Here is a 22533-nt window from a genome sequence, read left to right on the forward strand (position 1 = left end):
ATAATGCCGCGTTCAAAACAACTGGGAACATCTCCATAGTCTCATTACACTCCAGTTTGGAATTCCGAGATGGATGACCGTTCAAAACGATTTTCCCAGTCTGAGCTGTTTTTTTTTGTCAGAGTTCCCAGTTGTAATGAACTTGGTAATAGGGGAACCGTTTTTTTATTTAACATGTCCCAGATTGTGCGGGGTAGTTACATATTTTGGCCCGTTGTCCCGCAACCAAACAATCAAGACGCTTTCAGTCAGACTTCATATTCATTTGATGAGAATTTACATTCCAACCTATTTATTTTGCAATCACGTTGCGCTTATGACACTTATGCAACTCAGTGGCCGGTAGTGATGGGTCGTTCGCGAAAGAGTCGGCTCTAAATTGAACGTTGGGAGCCGGCTCGCATATCAGAAGAGCCTAATCTTATATAGGTCTAAATGCTCAAATGTACACACATTCGTTCTGACTGTCTGCTCAGACTAACAGCCTCACCTGTTGTTCCTGTCAATCAGACACGTAGTGTCAACCAATGAACCAAAGATGCGTGAGGGAGGGCTGAGCCAACTCCCTCACAGTCACACACTTTGCAGCCGAGGAGAGAGAGGAAGGATAGCCGTGAAAACAGCAACGCAGTCTCTCTTCTATGTACCAGTTTATGGCAAAGTCTATGTCCGTAGAAAAACAAGGCCACATTGATATTGCATTGGCTAAAAGGATTGCCACCAATTTCCAGCCGTGGAGGACAGAGGTTTTAGAAATTACAGCAATAGTCTATATGTATAAAATTTCAAGTAGGAAAACCCTTTTAAAATCACTTATTCCACAACTGTATGAGAGCACATAGGCTTACGTGTGGGAAAGAGTCCAAAAAGCTACTGCAGTTTGCCTTACCACTGACTGCTGGACATCAAGCCCTCAGCCGTCCAATCCCTGTACCTTTTGCAGAATATCAGTCTGTCCTTGATGATTTTCCTGGAGAGAAGAGGCTTCTTTGCTGCCCTTCTTGACACCAGGCATCTTCCAAAAGTCTTCGCCTCACATCCGACTACCAAAGATACGCTCCAGGCCTGCGTAAGCACACAGTGCAATGGAACGGGATAAATGAATTACATCATGCTTCTGACCCGATCCTATTTAAAACAAGTTGTTCTGTTTTTATTAGAATTATATAATGCATTTTTTTAGGCCTTATCAAACCCTAGTGGATTTAATCTTAAATATTGACAGTTTGGCATGTCCATGTTCAGACCGCAATTTACAGCAGGCCGAGCCGCTATATCAGTGTGAATGTTATAGCCTATGTTTAACAATGCATTTCTATATTGAAGCAATGTAATTAGAACAAATGTGAACTGCAAACATTTAACATATTTAGCAAATATGGGGCAGACTATAACAAACTAGGCTATAAACTGAATAACATTCAAAGTGAAGTTGATGACAACATAATACATAAAATACCATAAATACACAACTTGAAGCAACCACATATTTAGCCATGGAGCACGGTCTGATTGGTCAAGCCTTGACAAAGCCACAACTTATTTATTCATCGAAACCCAGCCCTATCGCGCCACCGCCAGCTACTGCACCCATAATTCCAGTTGTGAAAATAGCAACAATATTGGACACCCCGAATCTCTAACGCTACTGGCAGCTCCAGAGGGTGCAATCAATTCAAGACTCAAAAAGCTCACTTCAATGAAGTGAGTAGAAAAATGGTCCAATGCAGCAGAACAGATTATTTCCCCCGATGTTCCGACTGAGCTTCTGACTGTCATATTTAAGGCCTGATTAGAAATACCGTACCATTCAAAAGTTTGGACACCTACTCATTCCAGGGTTTTTCTTTATTTTTAATATTTTCTACATTGTAGAATAGTTAAGACATCAAAACTATGAAATAACACATATGGAATTATATAGTAACCAAAAAAAGTGTTAAACAAATAAAAATATATTTTATATTTGAGATTCTTCAAAGTAGCTACCCTTTACCTTGATGACTGCTTTGCACACCCTTGGCATTCTCTCAAGCAGCTTCAGCTTAGTCACCTGGAATGCATTTCAATTAACAGGTGTGCCTTGTTAAAAGTTCATTTGTGGAATTTATTTCCTTCTTAATGTGTTTGAGCCAATCAGTTGTGTTGTGACAAGGTAAGGGTGGTATAGAGAAGATAGCCCTATTTGGTAAAAGACCAAGTCCATATTATGGCAAGAACAGCTCAAAAAAGCAAAGAGAAACGACAGTCCATCAGTATTCTCCTTGGACAAATATCCCTGACACAGCCTGGAGGTGTGTTGGGTCAATATCCCGTTGAAAAACAAATGATAGTCCCACTAAGTGCAACCCAGATGGGATGACGTATCCCTGCAGAATGCTGTGGTAGCCATGCTGGTTAAGAAGACATGAAGATCAGTCAATCGGGACAATTTCAAGAACTTTTAAATTTTCTTCAAGTGCAGTCGCAAAAACCATCAAATGCTATGACGAAACTGGCTCTCTCATAAGCAGAGGATAAGTTCATTAGTTAATTGCACCTCAGACTGCAGCCCAAATAAATGCTTCACAGAGTTCAAGTAAGACATCTCAACACCAACTTTTCAGAGGAGACTGCGTGAATCAGGCCTTCATGGTTGAATTTCTGCAAAGAAACCACTACTAAAAGGACACCAATAATAAGAAGAGACTTGCTTAGGCCAAGAAACACAAGCAATGGACAGATCGGTGGAAATCTGTCCTTTGGTCTGATAATTCCAAATTTGAGATGTTTGGTTCCAACCGCTGTCTTTGTGAGATGCAGAGTAGGTGAATGGATGATCTCCGCATGCATGGTTCCCACTGTGAAGATTGGAGGTGTGATGGTGCTTTGCTGGTGACAACGTCTGTGATTGATTTAGAATTCAAGGCATATTTAACCAGCATGGCTACCACAGCATTCTGCAGCGATACATCATCCCATCTGGTTTGGGCTTAGTGGGACTATCATTAGTTGTCAACAGGACAATGACCCAACATACCTCCAGGCTGTGTAAGGGCTATTTGACCAAGAAGGAGAGTTATGGATTGCTGCATCAGAAGACCTGGCCTCCACAATCCCCTGTCCTCAACCCAATTGAGATGGTTTGGGATGAGTTGGACCGTAGAGTGAAGGAAAAGCAGCCAAGACTGTTGGAAAAGCATTCCCGATGATGCTGGTTGAGAGAATGCCAAGAGTGTGCAAAGCTGTCATTAAGGCAAAGGGTGGCTACTTTGAATAATCTCAAATATATATATTTTGATTTGTTTAACACTGTTTTGGTTACATGATTCCATATGTGTTATTTCATAGTTTTGACATCTTCACTATTATTCTACAATGAGAAAATAGTAAAGTAAAGAAACTCTTGAATGAGTAAGTGTGTCCGAACTTTTGACTGGGACTGTATGTTTTTTTTCATAAGGAAAACCTCCATTGACCCTCCATTCATTCTATGCTTACTTGATAACATGCAAGTGCAGACTGCATGGTATGACTGTGGCGGGGAGAAGAAATAATACCAACAGAGCATGAAGATTTACTGCAGGTTTTATTTATTTGCACAGGGATTTGTGTGCTCTGGTAGGGTTGATTACGTCAAGGGATAATGGTGCTAATGTGCCATCTTGTATTTGCGATATACACTGAAGAAAAATATCAAACGCAACATGAAACAATTTCAAAAAGATGTAAATAAGGAAAGCAGACAATCGGCCTTAATCTATCGATTTCACGACTGGGAATACAGTTATGTATTCTGTTGGTCTCAGATACCTTAACAAAATAGGTAGGGGCGTTGATCAGAAAACCAGTTAATACTTGGTGTGCAGCGAGGCACATTTCCTTTGCATAGAGTTGATCAGGCTGTTGCTTGTGGCCTGTGGAATGTTGTCCCACTCAATGGCTGTACGAAGTTACTGGATATTGGCGGGAACTGGAAAACATTGTCATAAACTGATCCAGAGCATCTCAAACGTGCTCAATGGGTGACATATCTGGTGAGTATGCAGGCCAAGGAAGAACTGGGACATTTTCAGCTTCCAGGAATTGTGTACAGATCCTTGCGACACGTGGCCGTGCATTATGTTGAAACATGAGGTGATGGCAGATGATGAAAGGCACGACAATGGGTCTCAGGTTCTTGTCACGGTATCTCTATGCATTGAAATTGCCATTGATAAAATGCAATTGTGTTCCTTGTCCGTAGCTTATACCTGCCCATACCATAACCTTACCGCCACCATGGGGCACTCTGTTCACAACCGCACGCCCACACAACGCCATCTGCCCGGTACAGTTGAAACGGGGATGCATCCATGAAGAGCACACTTCTCCAACATGCTAGTGGCCATTGAAGGTGAGCATTTGTCTACTGAAATTGGTTATGACGCCAAACTGCAGTCAGGACAAGACCCTGGTGAGGATGACGAGCACACAGGTGAGCTTCCCTGGGACGGTTTATGGTTGTGCAAACCTAGTTTCATCAGCTGTCTACTGGTTGGTCTCAGATGATCCCGCAGGTGAAGAAACTGGATGTGGATGTCCTGGGCTGACGTGGCTGTACATGGTCTGCGGTTGTGAGTCCGGTTGGAAGTACTGCCAAATTCTCTAAAACAACATTGTGGCTTGTGGTAGAGAAATGAATATTAAATTCTCTGGCAACAGCTCTGGTGGACATTCCTGCAGTCAGTATGCCAATTGCACACTTCCTCAATCTTGAACCATCTGTGGTGACAAAACTGTACATTTTAGAGTGGCCTTTTATTGTCCCTAACACAAGGTACACCTGTGTAATGATCATGCTGTTTAATCAGCTCTTGATTTACCACACATATCAGGTAGATGGATCATCTTGGCAAAGGAGAAATGCTCACTAAAAGGGATGTAAACAAATGTGTGCACAAAATTTGAGAGAAATAAGCTTTTTGTGCGTATGGAACTTTTCTGGGATCTTTTATTTCAGCTCATGAAACCAACACTTTACATGTTGCGTTTATATTTTTGTTCAGTATAAAAGGCCTTCATTCACCATCCAGATTAAACAGTAGAGGGATGGTGACCAGGTCCACTTCTGATTGCTGTAATGTTTATAATGTTCACTGCTATGACACATACATCACATCACTTTTTTTTGTTCATTTGATTTTTAAGTGCAAGTACAGTGGGGTCTGGAATTATTGGATCCCTTGATAAAGATATGCAAAAAAGACTGTAAAAATGCAAAAATAAATATTTTATACTAATACAATTTTTCAGAGAAAGATTGTTTAAAATAAATTAAATAAATTAAAAAAGGATAAAATGTATTGGATCCCGTTTTCAATTCTCCAGCAATCCTCCCCTAGCCAGGATAACGACAAAGCCTTTTTCTAAAATGTTTTATGAGATTGGAGAACACATTCGGAGGGATCTTAGATTATTCCTCCATACAGAATGTTTCCAGATGCTTGATATCCTTCATCTGTGCTTATAGACTGTCCTCTTCAATTCAAACCACAGGTTTTCAATGAGGTTCAAAATGTTGATTTTGTGGTCAATTTTAACCATTTATTTTTGGATGATTTTTTAACATATGCTTTGGGGTTATTGTTTTGCTGGAAGATTCACCCGTGGAAATGTTTCAGCCTTCTGGCAGAGGCAACCAGGTTTTTTGGATAAAACGTCCTGGTACTTGGTAAAGTTAATGATGCCGTTGACCTTAACAAGGGCGTCGGGACTAGTGGAAGCAAAATAGCCCCGTGTCATTTAAAAATACACCACCATATCTTACAGTAGGAATTTGTTTTTTTTCTGCATATGCATTGCTCTTTTGAAAGCCAAACCCAAGGAGCTCTATTTTCGTGTCCTATGACCTTAGCACTGGCTCCAATCCAAGTGCCAATGCCGTTTAGCAAACTCCTGGCGCTGCTATGGTCAGATGACATGATAATAGAGCTCATTGGCCATGCACATCAATGGTGAGTTTGGCTTTCAAAAGAAAAATGCATAGGCACTACTGTAAAATATGGTGGTAGATCTTTGATGTTATGGGGCTATTATGCTTCCACTGGTCCTGGAGCCCTTGTTAAAGGTCAATGGCATTACCAAGTACCAGGACAATTTATACACAATACATTTATTTACAATATAGTTCAGCATTTGTGTTGTTTATTTTATACAGTCTTCTTTGCTCATCTTTATCAAGGGATCCAATAATTCCGGACCCCACTGTATATGAACTTCATGTATCACTTCTCCGCATTTCTGAAGTATAATTTTCACATCCTTTTAAAGAACAAAACAAAAACTGCATTGCATCAGTCAGACAGTTTCATACATACAACACATCCTTGAAAAAAAACACATGTTTTTTAATGACAAAATGATGTCTTATGTGCACCAGTAATATATATTTTTCCACCAGTCTAGAAGCAGACCCAGGTGATTTGAGTGTCTTTGCTCAAAGTTCTGCACCACCCATAGCAGTTCTCTGCCATGTCAGGCGATACAGCGTCACAGTTTGTGGCAGCAAAAAAAGGGGTCTGGAGTCCCGTATAAAAAAAGTCTAAACTGAGTGACATTGGGCAGTGTTTCCCATGGCCCACATCAGTATGATAAGGTTTTAGTCAGGGCAATGTCTTGGGTTGTGAGAGGACAACCTCTAGCGTATCCTGTAATGCTTGGACCATATCCATAATGTGGCATCGGGTGGATGAGGTTGGTGACAACGGTGAACATGAGGAATCTTTTTGCGAGCCTTCCAACACTGCACAGTGTCTCTCTCACTGGCTTTACTCACACACAGACAGAGAATCCCAAGTCTGAGAGGTCCAGTAAAAAAAATAAAATCATCCACAGTCTTTTAGCTGCCTTCACAGTTCTACTTGTTTGTAGTCTCCTGTAATTCCATGATTTTGTAAAATGACCAAAGGTCCAACACAGCGGGACAAGTTCCTATGTCTTCTCTTCGCGCTCTGTTTTGCGCCGCGTAATGTTCCGAGGTTTGATCTTTAGAGACAGCTCCCACAGAGCCTCCTCTGCCAGGTGGTCGCTGAAGTCATTGAAAAAGGAGACGATGTCGTCGTTGTGTTTCAGATCATAATGCCTGGGAGAGAGGGAAAACACCATCTAAACATTGCAAACGTGGGAAAAGTCAAAGGAAAATATAAAATTCCAAAACATTTTTCATTTTTCATAAAGCTGTATGACAGCAACGGACAGATTGGCCACCAGACCTGGGCAGAAAATAGTTAGATTTTGTAGTTTTTTTGAAAATATCAACTTTTCAAATACTTAAGGTAGTCAAATATAGTTTATATAGAGTTTCAACTAAAAGGCAACTATTTTCTTGGATTTTCAAATAAATACAGGTCTCAGAAAACTAAATAATATTTGAAGGTATTTGAATATATATAAATATATATATATATATATTTATTTGATGGCTGCCAAATATTTGATGAACAACAAAAAAAAAGTTAGTTGAATTAGTCTAAATATATAATCATAAGCATATTGTTTGAGGGCTCTTAGATATGAATCTTAATATAGCCTATAGCCTATAATTAAAATGATCTCAACAATAAGAGTAGATCACCTTTGCAGCTTCAACATTACTAACAAATATATTTTCATAAAGAGTGATACATAAGTAGCACTTGTTATCAAGTTATAATGCATGTGTAGTAACTCTGTGATTATAACAATAGCAACATTGTTATTACATAGTACTTTGGAAATTGCTTTATAATTGCATAATAATGGAGTGGAATAAGTGGAATAAGGAACAGTTACATTTCCTGTGTACAGAAGAAACAAAAACTCAGCTCATTGCTATGCAATTAAAATGTTAAGTGTTACTGAGAATGCGAACTGTAACAAAATATGGTTATTAAATGTCGAAAGGAAACAAAATATCCCAAAACTTCCTTATTGAATCAACGACAGTCAAGGTAGATGGGAAATCCCTTTAAAGATGGTGTAGTGTGTGTGTGTTTGAAACAAGAACACTTACCCTCAGATGGACAAAGCATCCAACTTGCTGTTTGCAAATGGCTTTTAATTATAAAATGAATTGCTGCTTTCAACCTTTTTAGTGGCGTGTTCAAAGAGTCATGCAGTAGTTGAGCGTCACAACTTATTTATACTTATCTGTATAAAATATAATTGGTCAATTGGTTTGACATGATTATGTACACATTGGGCAATGGACATTCAGGAAAATGGACATTCAGAAAATGTATTGTGTAGATGAAATATGACTGTCAGATAAACTGGAATAGTTTAGGAGATTGTGCCCTCTATTAATTATATTTCTTTCTTCTTAGGGATAGGGGGCAGTATTTTCACATCCTGATGAAAAGCGTGCCCAAAGTAAACTGCCTGTACCTCAGGCCCAGAAGCTAGGATATGCATATAATTGGTAGATTTGGATAGAACACACTCTAACGTTTCCAAAACCGATAAAACAAAGGTTAAATAACTGATTTGGCAGGCAAAACCCAGAGGACAAACCATCCAAGGGGGAATTTTTTTTCTCTTCATATTTCCCATTCGTTTCTATTGAAAACACTATTTAATAGGAACCTGGTTGCAGTTCCTATGGCTTCCACTAGATGTCAACAGTCTTTAGAAATTGGTTGATGTTTCTTTTGAGAAATTAAGAAGTATGGCTGTTCTTTGTAAGTGTCACTCCAGATGGATTCTACAATTTGGGGATATAAAGAAGGACATTATCGAACAAAAGGACCATTTGTGATGTTTCTGGGACATTTTGGTGTGCCAACAGAAGAAGATCTTCATAGGTAAGGCATTTATTATATTGTTATTTCTGACTTTTGTGTAGCCACCTGCCTGGTTGAAAATTATTCTCATGTGTTTGTATGCAGGGGTGCTGTCCTCAGATAATCGCATGGTCTGCTTTCGCCGTAAAGCCTTTTTGAAATCTGACACTGCGGCTGGATTAACAAGAAGTTAAGCTTTATTTTCATGTATTGCACTTATATTTTCATGAATCTTGAATATTGATATTTCTGTAGTTTGAATTTGGCGCTCTGCAATTTCACTGGATGTTGTCAAATCGATCCCGCTAATGGGATTGGTGCGGGAAGGGATCACTAACAGGTTAACATGCCGTTCCAGATACAGCCCTGTCATTAGTTGAAAGCAGCCAAACCAACAGTTTCAGAAAAGTAGTTACTTCCTGAGATCTGTATTCAAATAGTTTGAAAATTTAGTACTTTTTTGGGATCTGTATTCAAATAGTTATAGTCACCTCCAAAGTAAATATTTGTTCCCCTGGAAAAAATAATTATTTTCCACAAGGAATAGTTCAAAAATAGAGTTCTCCCAGATCTGTTGGCCACTATATACGTACACTTGCTGGAAGCGCCTCATGCTGTCCAGGATATTGAACTGCTGCCAGCGCTTTGAGAAGTTGACCTTCCCGTTGATGAGGTCAGGGTTGCCCAGATGGACAAAGGTTAAGTCCTGGAGGATAAGTCCCCTATGTGTCGTGTGGGAAATAACCAAAACAAGAAACAGTCAGTACAATAAAGACGAGAAATATACAGTAAGCAATACATATCGGAGACGTGCAAATACATTTGTTTCACAACAAAGTGCATACACCTTGCAACCCAGTAGTTTGACTTACAGATATGGTATACATGGGGGCTCCACGTCGGCCAGTGCCGCTCGGTAGGCCCGGAACGACGAGGAGCTGTCTATCAACGTGCAGTATTCCTCTAGGCCCTGTAAACAGAACAGTGACAGCCATGTTAACCGCAAACACAACACATGTAGAGATTTCATCTAAGTGTAAAGTGCTGCGAAGGCAAGATTAACAATTAACCAAAGGTTTCAGAGCAATCTTTGGACATCTATTAGACAACACAGTCCAACTCGCCTCGGAGGTTGTTTTCTGCCATTCCAGTCTTCGGATGGGAGCCGAATCCAAGGCAGATAATATTGCCAAATACGAGTTGAAATTATTTAGCTTCCGTAAGTGCTGCAAGACAGTGAAGGGAAACCACCTTAAAACGCACTTGAGAATTTGTTGCTTTTTTCAACAAACCCTCCCCAATACCACTGTTTGCCCATTCTTAAGTATACACATTTCAAACAGGTATACCTTCATTATTTTGATGAATTTAAGGAGGAGCTTTTCTCGGTCCTGGGCTTTCTCCTGCAGAATGATTATGGAGCGTACCCTGAGGGAGACACAAAGGAGGAGAGATGCATCAGTTTGTCATCACGTTCTCCAGACCTGGCTGCTTTCCTCTCGGCGAGGGCAGTGAAGTACTGCAGGGACGAAGAGAAACACTGTGGTGACTAAGTTAAGATTTGGGGCTCAGGCTTACCAGTAGGACATGTTGTTAAAGTGCTCTGTGAATTGTGTGAGGTTAGGACTCTTTTCCTCGTTCTGCTCCTTAGCCCAAAGCAACACCTCAGGGATCTGTGTAGAGGGAGACAGAGTGACACAAATAAGGACTTTTTTAGAGAGGGACAGCTTATGCAGGAGGAGAAAGACATGCTTGGATGAGTTACCTCAATTTTGTAGAAGAGCTCCGCGTCCAGGAGAGTTAGCTGGTCAGCAATCTCGTGACTGCGGAAATCATGCAGGGTCCCCGGTCTAAAGACGACAACGAAAAAAGTAAATATGGCCAGAGTTTGAACAAGACACTGTGATACATTGATGTTCAGAAAGCAACAAAGAATTCTGTTACTGTTGCGGCACTGAACATTTCTAAATGGTAACTTTCTCGGAAACAATACAAAATGCAAGGTTTTAGCAGTCACAGTATTCTCCTTCGCTAATTGTGGGTGGGTGGGTGGGCCTACCTGGCAGCGACACCTCGCGCGGCCAGTGGTTTAAGGGAGTTGGTGTAGCGCAGCAGCTTCCTCTGCTCCACCTTGTCCAGGATGTTCTTGCGGAGCACACGGGCCAGGCTCAGCTCACCGTTACACACCAGCCTGAACACCAGGTCCATCAGCTGCTTCAGGATGTCCTCCGTCATCTCCACCAGACTGACACACACACACACACACACACACACACGCACACACGCGCACACAGTTCCAAAACCGAGGGAATGGAGGGATGAGAGAGGGGTATGAGAGCGGTGGGTGAAGGAGAAAAAAAAGACTTGAATAGACATGAGGCGTTTAATTGAAAATGAATCATGACCAGTTAAGCCCCCCCCTTTTCGCAAAAGGAAATGCGAATAAGAATCAGGACATGAAAAATGGTCTTTGCAGAGTGTAGGTTTTTGATAGACAGTTTTCTAGTCAAATGACAGCCCAGGGAACTCACCACAGCTCGTCCACCACACGGACCAGAACGAAGAAGGTGTTTTTGCTGACTCTCTTCTTGAAGGTGTCTGGGCTGTGACTAAATCTGGTGTATGTGTGGAGGGGTTAAGCGAAACAAACAGTCTCCAACCTTACAGTATTCAGTGTTTACGTCTATCGTAAGGATTTTGCTTCCCATTCCCTATTGTCTCAACCAAGCAGGCTTTGTTGAAGGAAGCTCTCTCTGTCCACATTAGTCAAGGGCAAGCCACCAAAAATCTGTTTCTTCTCTACGTAGATCATTTCATGAATATGAACGCTGTGGTTCAAAACATGTCAAAGTTGCACATTTATTTGTGTGTTCATCCTTGCATAAGGTCAAGCAACACGTTACAGGTCCATCACTGATCCCGGCGAACCCTCTAAATTAGAAAATATGTTTTAAGCATGTACAGTATAAGATGTTTTAGCAGCTGTATTTAGCATAACAAGGGCCATCATTGCTATTGACTGCTAGCTAAACTAAAGACCGCACAACGTTTGCTAGGTAACACAGCTCTCAAAACATTCAAGGTCCTGACAGCTACATAAAGTGCTGTTCTGGCATCTGAGAAAACTCTATTTAACACCTTTGAACAGCTTCTTATCTCGTATTATTTTGGAATTTCTCCAGTCCAGTACACAAGTTGCTTTGTGCAAGCATGGACATCGGAACATGTGTAACAATTGTAACCAAGCTGTAACATGGCAACCTCAACGAGGGGAAATGACCCAAAATGCGCTATGATTTCAAAACTGTACCTTTTATTTATAATGTCATTAACGTGCAACTTTTACAAGTTTTAACACACAGTGTTCATATTCAGAAAATTATCTACTTAATGGTGTTGAAACTCGGCAGTTTCGTTTCCTGGGCCACAGAATACTTTTCTCTGACGCCTTTTTTGGTGGGTGACCCTTATGACTACATGTGAGATGTGAAGCATGGAAAGGATATCTGTAGTGCAGCTTTTTGATGAGGTCCTCGGGGGTTATAAATGTTCTGTACGTCGTCAGGAAAGCCTCACAGTACAAGACAAGATCTGGAAAAGAAGACCCCACAGGAGATCACTAAATATCCTCTCCTTTGTCAAGAGCTCCCATCTGAGGGAAGGAAAGTCTGGGTCTATTAGGGAAAAAGACGTATTACTGACAGTAACACATTCAACCTCGGATAGGTCATCACAAAATAAACATTAAAAAAAACCTACTTGGTTTTATATGCAAAACATTGGCATACAGAAGCACGACATATAGTGCTGTTGATTCCAGTAATTATGAGGTATTGAAGTAGGAGTGTGGGGAGAGACCCGCCCTACTGAGTGAACACAGACCACATGTAATAGTCTCCTCTGGGGGATGTGTGTGTGTGTCTGTGTCTGTGTGTGTGTGTGTGTGTGTGTGTGTGTGTGTGTGTGTGTGCGCTACGGAGGTCATACATACACACCTTTGCGGTCCGTTTCTGTGGCGTGGACTAATAAAATATCCCCCGATCCGGCTCGGACATCTGGACCGTCGTCGCTCTGGTATCACACGGACAGATGAAAAAGTTGTACGGGGAGAAAGGATTAGCCTAAGCGTTGACTTTGTGATGAGTCCCAGTGTAGCGCTACGAGTGACTATCCTGATTAAACTGTACCGACAATATGGAAAAAACATGTTTTGAAAAGCCAGACTTGTTAGCCGTGAGAGGGTTATCTATAAGGAGATATGCGCTACTAAAGCCGGTCTGACCTTGCCATGCCAACTCTAGCTTTTCACCGATAATCACATACTTATCTACTGTGAGATTGTAACATTGAGTTACAGAGGCATAGGGTAGCAGAGGACAGGCTCTCTGTAAGCAGCTTTGGGGTGGAGGCTTATTTAGTATTATGAGTATCCTTCTTGTAGATTCCTATGAAGTATCTCATAGAAAGAGGCCTTCCCTGTGATTATAAACGGATTGAGCTCAAAGAGCCTCGAGGTAAAACGGACTGACCCGCAAAAGTAGAAACTAAGAAGCACGTTTACCTCCTGCTTTAGTGTTATCCGGGACATGATCTCCATGTGATCGATGAGGGAAAGTTCATCCGTCTCCTCGGTACTCGGCCCTTCTTCTGAGGACTTTTGCCTTCGGCTGAGAGAGAGAGAAAAAAAGATTATAGCGAAAAGGGGGAGGGGGTGGAGGGTGATTTAAGATATCAAAATCATTATAGGTTCACTTGTTAAATTGTCAAATCCTTCCTATTGTCAATCGAGAGTAGGAACAATGGAGAATGATGAACTAACCGAAGGCACAGTCTGACATGGCATGGGCACTTACCTGTCATTGCACGTGTCCTCGCACAGTGGGTTCTCTGAGGCAGTGTCCTCCAGTGAGTCATCTATGGCGGATGAGTCCTGACAATGACACACAACGTAGTTAGGACAGGGACAGGTCTCGCACCAAATCCAGCAGCCTGAGTTCATGATCATTAGGGCACGCAATGGAAAACATTTGGAAATGGTTCTGAAGTGGAAAACTAAAATGTGAGATTCTCATTGGACATTTCTATCCCTGTTTCAGTACATGTTCTTCTGTTTGGTGCCTAATGAACATGATCCCGAGGTCATGTTAAAAGGTGAAAAATGCTTTTTTAGTTAAGGTCGATGTGATCGTACGTTACGCTGTTTAAGCAACTTAGTATTCAGTGAGTTGTTCAGTCAGGTTTGAGTAAAACAGGCAAATGGTAGTTCACACACACTATCATTATCAAATGCTGTATGCATACATGCATAACTCCAGCCTTACTTCTCTAGCGCAAGTGTAACAGTAAATATACAGATAAGAGAAATGGTTTGAATCGTTTTTTTCTCCACCTTTTATTTTTCTGATCGGGGATTATAGAAACACATCAAATGTTTTTTTTGGTGTACTGTCGGCTTACCCTGGCATGACATTTTGATAACTGTAAATCTCTCTAGGACAAGGTGACTTTTATCAATATATTCACCTGTATTTACTCCCCAAAAATGAAATGTTAAGAGAGATTGACATGGTTATCAGAATGTCACGCCAGGGTAAGCCTACACGAAACACAGCCCTTATTTTAAGTGTTTCTTAAATTCCCCATCGGAAAAACGAATGGCGGAAAAATAATTGGAACCATTTCCTAGTTTGACTGCTAGGTTTTACGGGTATTATGACACCTCCACTGTGGGGCTCTATGCAGCGCCTTCAGAAAGCATTCACAGCCCTAGACCTTTTCCAAATTTAGTTGTGTTACAAAGTGGGATTAAAATGGATTTAAATTGCATTTGTTTGTCAATGATCTACACAAAATACTCTAATGGCAAAGTGGAAGAAACATTTTATTTTTATTTTTTACAAATGTTAGAATTTCTGAAAAATAAAAACACTAATATATCTTTGTTGGATAAGTATTCAACCCTGAGTCAATACATTAGAATAGCTCCATTCCGTTTCTTTTTATCCTGAAAAACTCCCCAGTCCTTAACAATTACAAGCATACCCATAACATGATGCAGCCACCTCTATGCTTGACAATATGGAGTGGTATTCAGTAATGTGTTGTATTTGCCCTAAACATAACACTTTGTATTCAGGACAAAAAGTGAATTACTTTGCCACAATTTTGCAGTATTACTTTTAGTGTCTTGTTGTAAACTTGAAGTATTTTTTCTTCAGTGTTGTTGATCCATCCTCAGTTCTCCTATTACAGCCATTAAACTCTAACTGTTTTAAAGTCACAATTGGCCTCATGGTGAAATCCCTGAGTGGTTTCCTTCCTCTCTGGTAACTGAGTTAGGATGGACTCCTGTATCGTTGGAGTGACGGTCTATTGATACACCATCCAAAGTGTAACTTAACCATGATCAAACGGATATTCAATATGTTTTTATTTTTTTTAACCCCTCTAACAATAGGTGCCCTTCTTTGCGAGGAATTGGAAAACCTCCCTGGTCTTTGTGCTTGAATCTGTGTTTGAAATCCACTGCTCGACTGAAGGAAATTACAGATAATTGTGTGTGTGGGGTACAGAGATTCAAAATCATGTTAAACACTATTATTGCACACAGTGAGTCCATGCAACTTACACTATATATACAAAAGTATGTGGACACCCCCCAAATTCTGATATTTCAGCCACACTCGTTGCTGACAGGGGTTCATTATCCAGCCCATAGCCATGGAATCTACATAGACAAACAGTTGCAGTAGAATGGCCTTACTGAAGAGCTCAGTGATAGGATGCCACCTTTACAACAAAGTTAATTCTGCCTAGCTGAGAGCTAGAGCTGTCCCGGTCAACTGTAAGTGCTGTTATTGTGAAGTGGAAATGTCAACAACATCTCAGCCACAAAATGATAGGCCACACAAGCTCACAGAACGGGACAGCTGAAGCTTCGTAGCGCGTAAAAATCATCTGTCCTCAGTTGCAACACAAGCCTAAAATCACCATGCATAATGTCAAGTGTCGGCTGGAGTGGTGTAAAGCTCGCCCCCAATGGACTCTGGAGCAGTGGAGACGCATTCTCTGGAGGGATGAATCAAATCACATTTCACCATCTGGCAGTCCAATGGACGAATCTGGGTTTGGCGGATGCCAGGAGAACGCTACCTGCCCGAATGCATAGTGCCAACTGTAGTTTTTTGGAAAAGTTTGATGGTCTGGGGCTGTTTCATGGCTCAGGCTAGACCCCTTAGTTCCAGTGAAGGGAAATCTTAATGCTACAGCATACAGTGACATTCTAGACAATTATGTGCTTCCAACTTTGTGGCAACAGTTTGGGGAAGGCCTTTTCCTGTTTCAGCATGATAATTCCCCCATGCAGAGGTCCATACATAAATGGTTTGTTGAGATCGGTGTGGAACTTGACTGACCTGCACAAAGTCCTGACCTCAACCCCATCGAACACCTTTGGGATGAATTAGAACGCAGACTGTGAGCCAGGCCTAATCGCCCAACATCAGTGCCCGACCTATAACTAATGCTCTTGTGGCTGAATGGAAACAAGTCCCAGCACCAATGTTCCAACATCTAGTAGAAAGCCCTCCCAGAAGAGTGGAGGCTGTTATAGGGGGACCAACTCCATATTAACGCCCATGCATTTTGGAATGAGATGTTCGACGAGCAGGTGTCCACATACTTTTGGTCATGTTGTGTATTATGAGAACATTTTTCTTTTTGAACGACTTAATGAATTTCCAAACATTTGGAAAAAACATGATTCCACTATGACATTATGGGGAATTGTGTTTAGGCCAGTGACGAAATCTGAATTTAACAAAATGTGGAAAAAGTCAAGGGGTGTGAATCATTTCTGAAGGCCCTGTACATACACCCATCTCCACCCCAAAAGCAGATGCTCTAATAGGCCAGTGTTTTTTTAAATGTGGGGAGAACTGGGTGATAATGATTTAAGAAATAAACTGGGCGATAAATCATTTTATTGGATTATATCATCCCTGATAAAAGGCCTGATGGAAGACGTGAAGCACAGGGACTAAACACAAAGCCATTAATGCTTCCAGTTGAGATGAGTTTCTACGATCTGGAGACAACCACCGGTGGCTTTAACAGCCAAATGTCAAGTATGTGAACGTGGTAAAATGTCTCACTGTGACTTGGAGACAAACCCTCATTCAGACAATGACAGGAGGTGACTTTGGAGTCCTTTGAGGTTATAGTAGGACATGGGGACAGTCCAGTGGCAGGGGGGTTTGGAAAAGGAGGACAACCCGTGGTAATGTACAGACAAGTCAGCGAAGCAGGGCATGCCAAGCGGTCGAAGAGACGGTGAACCGTGAGAAGTCAGGTTGAGTTCAAAATGGGGTTGTGAGGTCCGCTGTCAGTCATGGTGCACTGTGTTTGTGAAAGCACCCCGCTCTCTCCTTTTTCTCATGCCGCCTCTCTCTGCTAAGGCTACGCTACTTACTCGGCGGGAGAGCGGCCCGTCTCCTTTGGCTTGGTTGGATGAGTACAGATTGACGTACTCTCCCTCCCCGACTTCCTCATTAGCGCTTTCACTCTACGGAGGAAAAAGGAGGACAGCAAAGAGAATGACAGATGCCAGGAAAAAGCAAATGAAAGAAGTATACTGCGAAAGCTGCTCGCAGTAAGCCGGTTAAAACAAACAAGTAGCTATATCATCTCAAGTGAAACCACTAAGAACCAATTGTTCCAATCACCACAGCATACATAGGCTACAGCCTGTTTTTTTACTTAAGGCTGGGCCTATTTTCAAGGATAAGAACATCACAGTCCTGACATTGAAACAATGTTTAGAACCTACTCCAGACCCCCCCCCCCCAAATCAAACGCTTCATAGACAATCCCATTGTCAAACACTTGTCACAACACACAGCTAGGGCTCACCAAAGAGGTTTGACGAGTGTCAGAGAAAGAAGAGTCAGTGGGAAGGCAGACTGCAAGAGAGCCACCAGAGCTGTCCAGTGAGCCGTTGGCCACCAGCACAGGGTCAGGGCCGCCAGTGCCCGGGGCAGCTAGGTCCATGCTCTGCGATTGGTGGACAATGGGAGAGTGGGAAGAGACAGATGAGAGGAGATATGGAATGGAAGACTGGCAGAGAGGCGCAAAGTCCTGAGAATAGGACCTGAGAATTGTCTTATGCTGAGTGAGCGAGGGCGAGAAAAGAGGGAAAGAGAAAAAGAGATTAAGTTCCAACCTACTCGAGAGATGTAAAATTTTAAAGAGTAAAAATGTGAAGAAATAAATAAATAATTGAAGTAAGAAGCATTGGCCTTCCTGCCATCAGAAAACAATATATGACTGTAGGCTATATTGTTTATTTGACTGGTTAGTCAGTGGCTAGAATTCCTATTCCAACTCAAGTCTCTTCAAAATGACATTTTCACAAAAATGTGCTTGTGGTAATAAGTCTGTTGTGATATCTGTTGAATATCCCATGCATACGGGTTTAATTGCAACAAGGATAAACCGTTCTTCAGCAAGACCAAGTCAATCATCCTCATCATTGCTCCAAAATTACATCATTAGGCAGAAAAGTGAATAGTGAACATACATTTTGATAGGCTTGTATACTTTAATAATCCCGGATGGGGTTCAAGAGCCAGATTTAAAAGGAATGACATCGGTTGATTCAAATAACTACAATACTCATATTGGTCTGAATCATCTTTGATCTGTATGCTTTGCATGTGCCACATTTCACAAACGCTGGATGAAAAAACACATGTTAAGTGCACCCTTTCTCTCTGACAACGATTGTCATTAGGAGTGTGTAAACATAGAGAGGTCTGGCAGAGAGTGAAGAATGAAAGTTGGTTTGTCAGTGTGTGCGCATGTTGTTGCCCCAGATACTCCCTTATTAGTAGCCGAACACGTCGTGTACAACGGCTAATAAATTAACTCGCTGGATTATTAGTTCTAAACCTGGAGCGGAGCCTGAAGCGGAGCAGACCAGGGTTCAACTAGTATTGGTTTTTCTGCACTCGATCCAGGTTGCCTGGGAGCAGTGGGACAAGTGGAGTACACCACAAGCTGCAAAAAAAAAACGCCCATCTGGCTCTCCAAGGGGGCACAGAGCCAGATCATGTAGAGAGAGAGTCTCTGCACTAGATGAAGCTCAATGAAGCTTCCCCTTTCTTTTTTATTTAGCACCGCACTTTAGCCCCGACTTGCCTGGTTAACTAAAGTTCAAATATAGAAAGTTCTAGAACTAAAAACACTATTTGAAGTCAAGTCTGCTGTAGAGAGTGAGCAGAGAAGCAGATGTAGAGAGACAGACAGGCCCATTGAGGGTCACTCACCATGGGGGTGGTCAGGGAGGACTGGCGGCTCAGGAAGGAGTTAGAGACGGACATGCTGAGCGCAGACCCCACCTCCTCCACCACCGCAGCCTGCGACTGCTGGAGGTGGCAGGAGAGAGAGGATGAGGACGAGGAAGAGGGAGACGCAGAGTGGGAGGCCTGGAAGAGGGGAGGGGGGGTGCCGTGGGGGAAGAAAGTAGAGAGGGAGAGAGCGAGAGAGAGGAGCAGAGATAAAAGTGCAGTGGGAGATGTTAGTCAGCGGAAGAAGATGTAGGTTTAGGCAGATAGTTAAGCACACAATAGATGCAGCAGGAAAGAAGAGGCTTGGTGGACTAAAATAATGTTACAGCAGACAAAGGGTTAAAGTAGAGTCACACTAGTCCTAAGCGTTCTCTAATATTCTACGGTTACCTCAGTATTACGAATCGCTCTGATGGAGTGGGCTTTCCAGAAAGACAAAAGGAATGAGATTTGATGAGTGCAATGGAAAATAAGCAATAACATAAGACGGAAGAGATTGGACAGTAAATCAAATGCAACATTTGAACACAACGTCGTGGCAAAAGGGAAAACGTAGAAACGTTCTCCATCTCATACATGACAATTGCAGTGAGTTAGGGAGGGAATGGACATTTCAGACTCGAGACCACATGTAGCCGACAGTGAGCAACACCACATGCTTTACCAGAGAGAGGTAGGCCTGAATGAGATTCATCGACCACACAATTTTCAAACTCGGCTGGGTACTCGACAGCAATTTAAAATACTTTAGCTCGGATTCCATATCCTATATATTGTGTACCTAAATTACAAACTAATTACTGTTGCAGTTCAAGCTATGCCTACATACTGTGCAAAGCAGGTGACTGGCCTAAACGTATGTAAATAGTTACTTTCTCAGCTTTGGACCAGTGGTAGGTGGACTTTCTGCTCAGGGAAGAAGTCTATTCATTCCAGGAATCAGAAAGTACACCCAGTGGACATGACTTATCAACAGCCAGCCTGATACAACTTTTTTATTACATGAAACACAAAACACCCTTTCCTCGCCCTCCCTACATTTATAGCTTCAAACCAATCCTTGTTTTCTTTCCCTGCTCCAGAGAGAATTCTGCGATGTGACTCGTCTTAATCTACACCCAATATGTACTCGGATGCAGTAATCCCCAAGACCAAACAACAGAACGTGCAGAAATGTTTCTCACATTTTGATCTGCTTTAGATATAGCGCGTAAAAAAAATCATATTTGTAAATCGTGGATAAATCTTGAGCACGGATTTCCTCATTTATATCAATTACTTTGTCTGGTTACGGAGATAACGACATTAAATTGAACTACTACAGCCTTGCAGAGGTCTCAAACAATCACAACAATAGCAAAAGTGATGAAATCCAAAGGCAAGCCTTGTGGTGGGATGTAAGATGGGACGTCGTGGAGGGTGTTGAACTAGTCTGTACAAAAGGCTAATCGTCTTATGCCACTGGGTACTTTTCCCCCCTCTTCCTGTGACAGAAATCGTAGCAATTTAAATTCTACCATAGAATTTGATGCTGAAAAAGCATTTAAATTGATTTTTATGTATAGAAGTAGTGTTGGGAGATGTGTTACCACTACCAAGGGCTCTGCAGCATCGCCTGCCATTTGGATGTTCAGGACTTTCAATTCACCTTGCTTTTCTTCCTCCATTATATATGCATGGGATAAAACATTATGGACTCACTCGCCACTCAATCTTACAGACTTGCAACAATATATCACGAGAAAATGAGTTACTTTAAATGTATATGCATTGGGCCAAAAGGCATAGTAAGCGATGGATGTGCATGTACAGGGTGGGCTGCTGTACAATACGCTGTGCTACTGGTGGGTGTGAGGCCTCGGTGTGGGCGTCAGTGTGTGAGGTGGTGCTGTAGCTCACCAGCTGCCTCTGTTTGGGTGGCAGTGCCGGGGGTGGGAGAGGCTCGTGAACAGAGTCATTGCTGCTATACGAGTCGTTGAAGCTGTAGACTTCCTGGAAGCGCTTGTTGCGTTGCTCGTAGATGCTCTCGCTCTGCGGTGTCTGGTAGAAGAGTGAGGGCTGGGGCTCCGAGTAGTCCTCCACAAACTGCATGTACTTCAGTACTGTGGGGGCGAGATGTGCGCACACACAAAAGAACAAAACAAATCATGACAAAACGTTAGCAGATGACAATGACAGTGTCCTTCTGAGAATCTCAAACCGTATTACAGTGTTTTTTAATCTACATGTCAAACGTTGGTTTAAAACTGAGAACTTCTCTCTATCCCGTAAATTCTAACATTGGAAATTGAAAGTCGAATGAAGAATGTTCATTAAGTGAATTCAAACTAGCTCCACTTAAAAACAAGAAAAGCATATTTTGGGGGAAATGAGGGCAGTCCCCGACCCCCAAAAAATCTTGGTCGACTGAGAGGCGTCCTGTTCTTTCGACCAATAGATTTTTCACTTATTTTTCCATACACAGACAAACAAACCCTATGCGTTTGAATAAAATCAACTACATATGCATAGAGCTTGTCTGATGCTTTAGGCACACTGTTTTATTAAATAATTAAGACAAAAAATTACCCAAGAAAGACCATGTTGGTCATACTGTGTTTAAAAAAAATGACAGCAAGGGCCTGTGTGACTGGCACATATTGTCTCACTCACCTGCCTACTACAAAGGCACCACAGCACAGCAAGTGTTTATTGCGCTGTCCATGCTGAAGCTGCAACATCATGTCAGCCATTTAGTTTCTTACTTGTTTCTGACTGGAAAGTTCTGTTACCGAAATTCCTTAATGTGTTTAGGGAAAACTTTCCCTATTCCCTCAACCCTTGCTCTCTTTATATGTGACCTGACCTATAGCCTATCATAATCACATCGATAAATTGGTTCTAACAAATTTTGAACACAGTACCACCTGACAGCAAAATGGATGCGGAGGAAGTGAAAAAGAAACTTGAAATGGGCGAATGTTTACTGGTTGCTCATGAGGGAAAGGGAAGTCAGATCAGTGGAAGACATTTGACTTAGTTGTGGAAACTACCGGAGATCCAGAAAAATGAGGGTTTAGGAGCGAGAGCTGCAGCATTATATGTGCGACAAACAGGTGCTGTTCGATTACAATATAATTTTTCTGCCTGTTTGGAACAGTGTAAACAACACTAATTTAAAGTAATAGACTTTAACAAAAATATTTTTGTAAAGCCTTTATTACAGCAGACAAATCTGTGAAATTGCTTTATCCGACATTTTGCCGTTGCATGCGGCTTGATGCTAACGGAATCAGTAGGCTATTAACTTCTCTAGGGTAGGGGGCAGCATTCGGAATTTTGGATGAAAAGCATGCCCAAAATAAACTGCCTGCTACTCGGGCCCAGAAGATATGATAGGCATATAACTAGTAGATTTGGATAGAAAA

The 22533-nt window shown here is 41.8% G+C and overlaps 1 pseudogene; it reads right to left on the reverse strand.

Annotated features, from left to right (window-relative positions):
- Nucleotides 1-4954: 4954 nt before the first annotated feature.
- LOC135514374 (rap guanine nucleotide exchange factor 1-like) overlaps nucleotides 4955-22533 on the reverse strand; it is a 47803-nt pseudogene continuing 30224 nt past the window's right edge.

The sequence above is a fragment of the Oncorhynchus masou genome, chromosome 25 (genome assembly GCF_036934945.1).
Source record: "Oncorhynchus masou masou isolate Uvic2021 chromosome 25, UVic_Omas_1.1, whole genome shotgun sequence".
Lineage (NCBI taxonomy): Eukaryota > Metazoa > Chordata > Actinopteri > Salmoniformes > Salmonidae > Oncorhynchus > Oncorhynchus masou.